Below are 12,288 nucleotides of genomic sequence, written 5' to 3' on the forward strand. Positions count from 1 at the left end.
GCTGGGCAATGGGGGTTAAGTGACTTGCCCAGGGTCACACAGCTGAAAAGTGTCTGAGGCCAGATTTGACCCCAGGACCTTCCATCTCTAGATCTGACTCTCAATCCACTGAGGTACCCAGTTGCCCCCTTAACATTTATTTTCTATCACTCTTCCCCACTCCTGATTTTAAAAACTTTTATAACAATTCAAGAAAAACCATTTCCCACATTCTCCATGTCCAGAATCCTCTGTGTCATTGTGCATCTTGAGCTGGCCATCTTTCTGCAGAGCATCCATGAGCACCAGAACCCTGGAATCATAGTTGTCATTTCACTGAACAAAGTTCTTAAGTCTTTTAAAGTTGATTATCCTTACAATGTTGTCATTGTTTAATTATTCTCCTAGTTTGGCTCACTTCACTCTGCATCCGTTCATACAAGTTTTCCCAAGTTTCTCTGAACTCATCCCTTTGGTCATTCAGTCATTGGGGGATTCCCCCTTTGTTTCTAGTTCTTTGCTACTAAGAAAATCAAGTTACTATGAATAGATTATATATTTCAATTCTATGTAACATGCATGGTTTTATATACATATATATAAATAAAATCCTTGCCTTCTGTTTTGGTATCTGTTCTAAGACAGAAAACAGACAAGGGCTAGGCAAATGGAGTTAACTGATTTCTCCAGGATAGCTAGGAAGTATCTGGGATCAGATTTCAATCCAGTTCTTCCCAACTGCAGCCCTGGCACTCTATCTACTGTGTTACTTACCTGCCCTTTGCTATAAATATTTTTGCATGTGTGGGTCCTTTTCCTCTTCTTCAATCACTTTAGGGTACAGGCCTAGTAGAAGTATTGCTGGGACATAGGATATGCACAGATCTAAGGCATTTTCCATTCCTAAATCTTGCTATCCTATGTATGGTATGGAAAAACTGCTTTAAAATACTTCAGGGAGGTGCAGGTAGATGGCTCCATAATAGGGAGCAAGACCTGGAGATGGGAGGTCCTGGGTTCAAATCTGATTTGTTTTCTAGCTGTGTGACCCTGGGCAAGTCACTTAACCCCCATTGCCTAGCCCTTACTGTTCTTCTGCCTTAGATCCAAAACTTAGCATCTAGTCTAAGACAGAAGATAAGGGTTTCAAAAAGACGCTTTGGGGACCTGGACCTGAGAACAAAGGGTTAGTTAAATATGACACGTGTGGACTTTTCTTCCTGTGTTCACTATGTTAAACCTAGGGAGTACAAAGACAAAAACAGCCCCCAAGAAGCTTACTTTTTCCAGGGAGATGTTACCACTCACTCAGACCCTCAATGCCTCTTGCCTAGACTTTAGCAAAATCTTCCTAATTGGTCTTCTCTCCTCAAGACTCTTTTATCTCCTGCCTACCTGACACGGAGACCTGCCAAATTAAACTTCCAAAGCACAGAGCTAACCATGTCCCTCTCCTGCTCAGGAAGCTCTGATGGCTCACTGTTGCCTCTGATAAAACACAAACTCTTCTCAATCTGATCCCAGCTCACCCTTCCAGAATTCTTTTTTGCATTTTACTCCCCTTCATGAATTCTAACGTTCCAACCAATCTACTTGCTGCTCCCTATACATAATATTCCATCATGCTATCTATCAGTTGGCAACTAGGTAGCACCATATCACACAGAGGCCTAGACCTGGAGTCAGGAAGACTTGAGTTCAAATCCAGCCACAGATCCTAGGCGAGTTACTTAACTTCTATCTGCCTCCATTTTTTATTCTGTAAAATGGGGATAATAATAGTACCTCCCTCTCAGAGTTGTTGTAAGAATCAAACAGGATAATATTTGTAAAGTGCTTAGCAGGGTCTGACACATAGTAGGTGTTTAAAGAACCCTTCTTTCCTTCCATCTCTATAATTTTGTCCTGGCTATTTCCCATGCCTAGAATATACTCCCTCCTTCTACCTTTTAGGCTTCATCTAAAGTGTTACCTTCCCCACAAGGGCTTTTCTGAGACTGCCTCTCCTACTTGTTGGGGCACTTCCTCACTCCCGTATGACTTTGTAAATATTTTGATTTATTTGTTTGTGTACATGCTGTGTGTTCTAGTGCCTTGATGATCTTATTGAGCCCCAGATCCTTTAAGTATGCCCAGTTTCTGTGCCCCCTGTGTTTCCTCATCTGTAAAATGAGCTGGAGAAGGAAATGGCCAACCACTCCAGTATCTTTACCAAGAAAACCCCAAAAGGGGCCATGAAGAGCCAGAGATGACTGAAATGACTGAAAAACCACAACCACAAGCAGGTAAGTGATTTTCCCAGCATCCCACAGATTGTAAGCATTAAGGCGGGGGTCTGAACCCAGTTCATCTGACTCAAGAACCAGTTTTCTTTCCACTAGAAGAGGTAATCTAAATAACCCAAAGCTATGAATCCTTGGAGAGACAGTGCGACATGATCACTAGTCTTAGAGAAAGGGTAAAAGTCTTGTTTCTGACATGCAAACCACATGAACTTGGGCAGGTCATTTCTCTTCCAATGCCCCAGGATACGCCCTAAGATTACAAGTTTTCAGTGAGTTGCAGGGGTGGATCATAGGTGAAATTTCATGCCAAGAATTCCCTATTTTGATCACATCAGTGGTTTTGAGCTTCAACCTACCCTCAACCCAAAAAGAATCCTCAATGAGGAAAATGTCCAGTTCCCCAGCAGGCTAATTGTGTGGATTAAATTTAGTGTGGATTTCATCATGGAACCCAGTAAACCGTGCCTCATAGATGGCCATTTCTTCTGACACAGATAGATATAGAAGACTAGCTTTGATCAAAGTACTTTTCATATCAGCTCTTTTCCCTTTGAGGCATTGCTAAGAAGTTGGGAGAAGACCAAGAGCATTAGCTCCATCTTACATACCGAATAATGAGGGCCCCAGGAATGAAGTGAATTGCCAGGCATGGCATAAAATGTTGAGATAGAATTGGAAAGGGACTAACATATATCCAGAATGCCAGTATTTTTTTGTCTTTCAGTAGTCTTTTTAAATTTTAAATTTTTTCAATTTGGATTTCAAATTGGATTTCAAAAATCCATTTCTCTTCCTCTCATCACCCCTCATTGAGAATAAAAGGAGAAAAAACTCTTTGTAACATATATTCAAGCAAAACAAATTCCCATATTGTCCATAAATAAACAAATAAAAGTCTCATTCTACTCCCTGGATCCATCACTTCTCTTTCAGGAGGCACATGTTACATCATGAATCTTCTAGAATTAGGTTGATCTTTGTACTGATCAGTTACATTCCAAGGCAGAAGAGTAGTAAGGGCTAGGCAATGGGGGTTAAGTGACTTGTCCAGGGTCACACAACTAGGAAATACCTGAGGTCCAATTTGAACCCAGGACCTCCCATCTCTGGACCTGGCTCTCAATCCACTGAGCCACCTGGCTGCCCTTCACATTTTTTTTAAATGAAGACTCGGGTGATTGGTTTATCTTATTAAGAACTCTGATTCAAAGCTCAGTAAAGACCACAGACCAGTATGTAATCTTGGATCACTTAACCTTCCTGGGCCTCAGTTTCTCCACAAAAAGAAATTTAGACTAGATGGTCACTGAGCTCCCTTCCCATCCTTGCTCTGTGGCCCTATAATGCTAAATAAAGCACTTGACCTTTGGTCATTTCACAAGGGCTACTGAATGATTACCAGTAAAACCGAGTCATTCACCAGTTTGAACAAAGTATTCACAACTGCAAAGCAAAGGTTTTTCAGTTGTAAAAGCTTAAGGAAGTTCACTTAAATACTCCCAGTCTTCAGAAAGGATTTAAAACATTGTCATAATGCAATGAGATTTAGGGAGCAATTCCTTAGGCTTAGACAGAAGCACTCAGTAAGACAAAAACATCCTCATGTACTTCAAATTATTTAGAGCAGCACTGTAACAGTTAAGAAAAATTAGAAACAAATGTTTGGGTTTCTGTTTGTGGGTCTTGGCTTTATAAGATTACTCGCTTTAAAAATGAATATGGAAATATGTTTTACATGATAATACATATATAGTGCAGATCAAAAGGCCTGCCAAATTCGGGAGGGGGGAGGAAAGAGAGGGAGGGAGATAAGTTCAATCATACAACTAAGGAAAACTTGTGTGGAAATTTGTTATGACATGTAGTTGGTACAAATGAATGAATGAATGAATGAATGAATGAATGAATGAATGAATGAAAATCATTATTTATACTTGAAAAAAAGAATTAGAAACCATGTAAATGGACATTGATGATGGAATGGCTAAACAAATTGTGGTACATGAATGTAATGGAATATTACTATGCTGTAAAAAATGATACATGTGATAAAATACAGAGAAGCATGAAAAGATATCTATGAACAGATACAGAGTGAAGTAAACAGACAAGCAAACAATTTTCACAGATATTGCAACAGTGTAATTGAAAAGAACTACTGCACACCACAAAATGAAAAGTAAGGGTAACAAAATTATAAATCTATGGATGAGCACATTAAACTTTTTAAAACTTGAAAAGAATGACATGAGATGATGAAGAGTGAGATGAACAGAACTAAGAGAATGTAATATACAGCTGCAGATTTAATACTTGAAGAGTAACATGTGAATGTTCATCTCCAGAGAATGAACTGAAAGATAGAAATATGAAAGACATAATCTCCATACCTGTTTGCTGGATGATGCCTTTTATGAGAAGGGTGGAGGGGCTGAGCTATCTGGAAATAAATTCTATTAATAATTTTCTTAAAAGATTAGTGGCACTCAAATTAAGAGATAAGAGAAGATGCCCCCAACCCACTTTTTTGTAGAGGTGGGAGTCCTATAGGTGTTACTCATTGCACATTTTCAAAACTTTCTCAATGTTTTGATCAATGCCTCTTCTCTTAATTAATTTTTCTAAATAAATAAGTAATTTGTCATACAGGATGGTTCTTGGGGAGGGAGAAGGAGAGAGATAAATGGGAGACTATTGTGATATAAGAAACATAAAACATTAAATTAAATATTTTAATTAAAATTTTAAAAAATTTTGGAAAGGCAAGAATTGGGGCTTTGAAATTTTGCCTCTGAATGGGATGAATTTGTTGAGTAGTTTGTGTACTGTAGACCTCACATCATTTAAGAACATATAGGTTATTAGCATTATCCAATCAAACATTGGGCAGCTAGCTGAGACAGTGGAAAGAGCACTGGGCTTAGAATCAGGAAGGGTTATCCTCATAAATTCAAATCTGGCCTCAGACACTTACTAGCTGTGTGACCCAGGACAAGTCATGTAACCCCCTTTGCCTCATTTTCCTTATCTGTCAAATGAACTGGAGAGGGAAATGACAAACTCTAGTATCTTTAACAAGAAAACCCGAAATGAGGTGACAAAGAGTCAAACATGACTGAACAACAACGATCAAACATTCTGACTCTGCAAATGTAGGGAGAGCCAGAATGGGGAACCCTACTGAAGTTAGAGGCCAATAGGGATAAGTACAGTTGTATAACTAGGAAAGAATGAGATTGCTGTCTCTTAACTGTCCTCATCTCCCTCCTTCCCACTATAAAATCCTTATGGCACAGGAAGCTCCAAAAGGGGCATTCTGGGTGCAAGAGACCATATTGCAAATTGCACTGCAATGACTATTATAGAAATTCAGATCATTGATTCCAGGGTCCTACAACCTCTGAGGGCTTGGATCCCATAACACCCCTAATGCCGTAAACCTGACAGAAAAGGGTAAGACTGTTGACCATCATTATCCAATACAATGAATCCAAACCAGTAAACATTAATTAAACACCCACTATGTGGGTGACAGGCACTGTGATAAAAACTGGGGATACCATTAATAAAAAAAGAGAGTCCCTGCCCTCAAGGATCTTATAATCATTTGAATAGGGGAGGCAGGAAAACAGGAGGAGGGAAAGAAAAGGGGAAACCTGGAGGTACCTGGTGCGGGGGCATCTTGCTCCATGAAAGGGAAACCAGCAAAGAAGCAGATACAAAAATGGAGTGAGACAAGAGTCCAATTCCTACCATTTATCAAGGAAGGAATTGGGAGGAGTTTGGTACTTGGTGCTCCAGTCAAAGGGGGAGTGGTGTCAGTCAAGGCTTGAGTTAGCATCATGGTGGTAAAATCAGAGGTGATGAGCTTAATCTGGAAGGAGTATCTTTTCCCAAGCAAGGTGGCAGATGCTGAGTGGAGTGATAATCTTCAAAATTCTTCCTATCCTTTGTGCCTAAGACTTATAACTCCAGAAACAAAAGTTGACACGTTGGAAAAGCCAACCAAGGAAGGAAAGTGTCCAGAACTGGAACTCGGAACCACAAAAAAAGCCTTACGTAGGTATCTTGTGTGGGCTGATTAGCTCTCTCTTCCTTCTTTCTCCCTATCTCCCTCTGAAAAAGTCAACTCTGCAGCTACAGAATAACTGCCCAGCTTAGCACACTAGTCCAAAGGTTCTTGTTCTCTTCATTCTTCTCTTCTGGAGAATGTGAAAGAGGCTGGTAAAACCCTCAGCATACTGTAACCTGAAGGTACTGCTTGGAAATCTCCCACCTGATTTTCTTCTTTTTTTAATTAATTAAAATATTTCATTTTTTCCCAATTACATGTAAAACCTTTTTTTTAATTCGGAGTTCAGTATTCATTTTTTAAAATTAAACTTCCAAATTACTTCCCTCTCCCATCCTTCCCTCTCATTGAGAAGGCATTTGATGTAAGTAATACATTAAGAAACAATGAGCAAGCTAATTTTAATAAAATTTGGAAAGAACTACATGGGATAATGAACAGCGAAATGAGTAGAACTAAGAGAGCATCACACACAGCTACAGTTTTAATACTTGAAGAATAAATTGTGAATGTTGCCTCCAGAGACTGAACTGAAAGGTGGAAACGTGAAAGACTTCATTTTTTTCACCCTTAACTTCCATCTTAAAATAGATACTGTGTATTGGCTCCAAGGCGGAAGAGTGGTAAGGACTAGGCAATGGGGGTTAAGTGACTTGCCCAGGGTCACACAGCTGGGAAGTGTCTGAGGCCACATTTGAACCCAGGAACTCCTGTCTCTAGGCCTGGCTTGTAATCCACTAAATTACCCAGTTGCCCCCTCCCCTTTCACTTTTTTTTTAACCCTCACCTTCCATCTTGGAATCATTACTGTGTATTGGTTCCAAGGCACAAGAGTGGTAAAGGCTAGGCAATGAGGGTTAAGTGACTTGCCCAAGGTCACACAGCTGGTAAGAGTCTGAGGCCAGATTTGAACCTAGGACCTCCGGTCTCTAGGCCTGACTCTCAACCCATTGAGCTACCCAGCTGCCCCCCCCTTTCACTTTTAAAACTTTTAACAATCTGAGCAGTTTTAAACCGCACAGTTTACTTATGCATTATTATTTCTTAATGCATGAATAGTGAGGGGGCCCAAGTAAAGAATTTTCAAAGAAGGATTGGCATCAAATTGAGCCTGAAATGATGTACTGGAATTGAATAAGCAAAAAGAGATGGAGAGAACATTCCTGAAAAGGGAAATCCCTCAAGCAAAGACAGAACATATGAATTTCGTATATGCAGAGGGAAATGAAGAGAACAACCTGACTAGAACAGCAAATGGGTGCAATGGAATTCAGTCATTTCAGTCCTATCTGATTCTTAAGACCCCAAGTGAGGTTTTCTTGGCAGATATTGGAGTGGTTTGCTGTCTCCTGCTCATTTTCCAGATGAGGAAACTGAAATAAACAGAGTTAAATGACTTGCCCAGGGTCACACAGCTAGGAAGTATCTGAGGTCCAGTTTGAACTCAGAAAGATGAGTCTTCCTAACTCCAGATCTGGAGCTCTATTATTGCTGGCTGCCCTGAGCAGTTCTATAGAGGGCGGTAAATACTAGGTACAAGTTTCTGAGGCAGTAGGCAAGGTGGAGATGTAAACTCTCTCAGTCAATAGATCACTAACCTTAGAGTTGGGAGACTTGCCTCCTTGCCTCCAAGCTTTTGATTGCACCCTCAGTCTACACTGGACTCAATAAAACGCCCTTGTTAGTGAAAAAACAAATAAACAAACACAGACGATCACTGACCATCAGTCTAGTGAGCAATAGTCCCTTCTGCTAGTGCCTTCTGCCCCCTACACTGTACCTTCTCTGGAAACTCAAGAGCAAATTCGTATCAAGGCTGATCAGTAGCCCTTCTTCATCTTTTACCTAGGCAACTGAGAGCTTAATAGCTTTTTGCGAGTTACACAGCCAGTAGAAGTCAAAGGAGGAACTTGAACATGAAGCCTTCCTACCTATGAGGCCATCTCTCCAGCCACTACATCACACTGCCTCTTGTCTGGCAAAGAGTAGGAAATGAATCAATGCTTGTTGAATGGCATTGAATCCAACCAAACTCTATATTACAGGCAGCCTCAGTGTGTCAGACTTTTCTGAGGAAAACCAGATTTACTGGGACTTAGACTCATGGGACCCTAGAAGGTAACAGCAGGAAGAGCCCTTCCCCCATCATTTTACAGAGGAGGAAACTGAGGCCCAAAGGATTAACGTTAGATTGACCTTGGCCTCTTGTACTGATATCATTAACTAAATAATTAAAATAGCAGAGGGGGAAAATGCTGATTTAACCTAGAAAATAGTTCAGTGGCTGGTGTGTGTGTTAAATAGGAGTGAAGGCACTAATTAAGTTTGTCAGTTCTGGCATAAGAACTCACTGTAAGACATTGAGTTCCCCTGGAAAGACTTCCAGGTATTGATGCAGAGTGAGAGGAGCAGAACCAGGAGAACATTGTACACAGAGACTGATACACTGTGGTACAATCAAAGATAATGGACTTCTCTCCTAGCAGCAATGCAATGATCCGGGACAATTCTGAGGGACTTTTGAGAAAGACACTATCCACATCCAAAGGAAGAACTGTGGGAGCAGAAACACAGAAGAAAAACATATCGATCACGTACATGATTCAATGGGGATATGATTGGGGATGTTGACTCTAAATGATCACTCTATTGCAAATATTAATAATGTGGAAATAGGTTTAGAACAGTGATAAATGTATAATCCAGTAGAATTGCTCATCAGCTAAGGGAGCAGGGAGGGAAAAGGCGAGGGAAGAGAGGAGGGAAAGAACATGAATCAAAAAACCATGGAAAATTTTTCTAAATTAATTAATTTTTTAAGAAAGACATTGAGTTAACATCAGTTTCTTAATCTGCAAGGTGGAGTCCATAAAACATATACTGCCTGCATCTCTAAAATGTGGATTGAGAAAGTCCTTTTGAAAAGTATAAGCTCTGCTCAGTGGATTGAAAGCCAGGCAAATCTGACTTAGACACTTCCCAGCTGTGTGACCCTGGGCAAGTCACTTAACCCCCACTGCCTGGCCCTTACAGCTCTTCTGCCTTAGAACCAATACAATACACACTATTGATTCTAAGATGGAAGGTAAGATTAAAAAAAGAAAGAAAGAAAAGAAAAGCTCCTATTAAGACATAAAACATTAATGTTTTTATAAGGCAAGTCTTATTTTTCATATATTTTTCCTAATTACATGTAGAAACAATTTTAATAGTTGTTTTCTGACATTTTGCTATCCATATTCTCTTCCTCCCTCCTCCTCTCCCCCTTCTGCGTTATATGATATTGGTCAGCATTGGCAAATGTTTTCAAAGCATGCCCAAAGACGACTTTAAGCTGCCTGTGAGTCCCCACCACATTACCCCAGACAGCAGAGGGAGGAAGTGCTCATATTGGGCAGCTGGACAGAGGAGCAGGGCATGCAAAAAATGTCCTGCTCATTGTGGAGAGGGGGAACATAGCAGCCCCCTCCACACCGCCTCAGCACTTGTGCCATGGCTTCACCGACACAGATATGGGTTGTGCATATGTTATCATACAATACATAATTCCATGTGCGTCATGTTGTGAAAGAAGATATACATTGCCAACACTGGGGGGAAAATCATGGAGGAAATAAAGTGGAGAATGACCTGCTTGAATTTGCATTCAGGCTTTCCTTCTGTAGCAGTGGGCAGCCTTTTTCACCATGAGTCCTTTGGGGTTGTCCTGGATTCTTGCACTGCTGATAATAGTTAAGTCATTCACATTTTATTGTCATGCTTTATTGCTGTTACTGCATACAACTGTTCTCCTGGTTCTGCTCATTTCACTTTGCATCTCTTCATTTAAGTCTTTCTAGGTTTTCTCGTGATCGTCTTGGTTGCTATTTCTCATGTCACAATAGTGTTCCATTACATTCCATATACCACAACTTGTTCAGCCAACCCCCAACTGATGGGCATCCCTTCAATTTCCAGTTCTTTGCCACCATAAAACATCAACGTTATAAGTCATTGGTTATTCTGGTGAAAAGTACCCAGAACACCAGGGCCAACCCTGCCCAGCCTCAATTCTACCATAGCTATTCCACAACATAACTGTTCCCTCCTCTCAGGCTTTGATTATTCCCCAGACAGTGGTCTCTTGGAGAACTGCTCATAGGATCACAGATTTGGGCATGGAAGGGACATTACTAGCTTTTGAATACAATCCCCACATTTTTATAAACAAGGAAGCTGAGGCATAGAATGGTAGAATCACATTTCTACCTGCCTGAGGGCAGTATATAAACTCGGGTTTCAAGGTGGCAGAGATCAGCTAGGTGGCCCAGTGGATAAAGCAATGGGTCTGGAGTTAAGAAGACCTGAGTTCAAATTTGGTCTCACACATTAACTAGTTGTGTGACCCTGGCCAAGTCACTTTATCTCTGTTTGCCTTAATCACTGGAGAAGGAGAACCACTCCAGTATCTTTGGTGAAAAAAAAACCATAGACAGTATGGTCCACAGGGTCAGGAAGAATCAGACCCAACTAAATGATTTAGACAACTTCCTGCCTCCACACCAAGTATTCATTCCATCCATTGTCCACCAAGCTGCCTCTAGCTATCTGAGGTGAGGACTGGTTGCTCTTGGGAGACTAAGCTAACTCGCTTATCTCCGGAGATGTGACTCCTCTGTCCTAGGGCAGCCACTTCAACCTCATTAAAATGGCTAGAGAGGAAACTGAGGCAGGAAATGACATAGTGTATATCTGCATGGAAAGAAAGGCACATGCACTGGTTTAATGTGAATAAAAAGTCCCTTCATACCCTTGAGAGAAGGGACAGAACTCCTGAAATCTGCACAAATTCTCGCATGAGAACAGATAAGCACACATAGATACATCGGTACACATAGAAGCATATACCCATAAGCACACAAATGTTGAGGATGGAAGAGCCTTTAGAGAACATCTCTAATCCACTGCCTCATTTGATAGAAGAGAAGCCTGAGTTCAGAGAAGAGAAAAAACTTGCTCAAAGTCACAGCAATTAAAATCCATATAAGCCCATAAATACAAATAAATGCCCAAATACAGCTACATATATTGGGGGGGGGGGTAACCCTTACTTTGTGTCTTAGTAACAACTCTAAGACAGAAGGGCACAAGTTAGGCAAATGGGGATAAATGACTTGCCCAGGATCAAACAGCTAGTCAGTGTCCAAGGCCAGATTTGAACCCAGGCCCTCCCAACTCCAGACCAAACTTCACTCTATCCATTATGCCACCTAGCTGCCCCCGAGCAGCATGTATTGTTTAAGTGCGTGTGATGTGCCAGGCATTGTGCTAGGTGCTGGGAATGCAAAGAAAGGGGGGAAAACCTACACACTCTGCTCTCAGGGAGAAAACATCCTTATGGGAGAGACAACATACATACAAGCAATAGACAGCCTATAAGGAGCCATAGATATGTACCACAAATTTACACACACTCTCCAACATTCATCCACATGCGTAAATAAACCCCTCCATCCACAAAGCCTCTTTTGCACATGCACACAGCCCCTCGGCAGCTGCTAGTGCCAAAAAGCTACCGTTTCTGCTGCACCATCCCCAATTTCAGGGATTGCCATGGCAACGGAATTTCCAGCCAAATGGATATCAAGGCCTATTAATAAATATCATTTGCTTATCGTCAAGCGTCCAGTCTGGGCAGCAAGGCTCCCAGGAGACACCCTGGATACATGTCGGGAGTGGGCCAAGACCCTGACTGCTCACCACTGAGCCCCACGGGCCCAAGATCCCCTCTGAGCTCTGGGAGGGCTTGGAGGTGGGGGCTAGGGAGGGTCTCAGGGAAGGAAAAAGAGTCACCTACAGAGAGTAGCTACACACTGGCTTCACTGGAAGTAATGAAAAGGAATCGCTCTCTCTCACCCCTCCCTATTTCTCCTGCCTTGCCTCTCTTTGGGTTAGGTTCTTTCTTCTCTGTCT

Source organism: Monodelphis domestica, chromosome 7, assembly GCF_027887165.1.
Source record: "Monodelphis domestica isolate mMonDom1 chromosome 7, mMonDom1.pri, whole genome shotgun sequence".
In the NCBI taxonomy this organism is placed as follows: Eukaryota; Metazoa; Chordata; class Mammalia; order Didelphimorphia; family Didelphidae; genus Monodelphis; species Monodelphis domestica.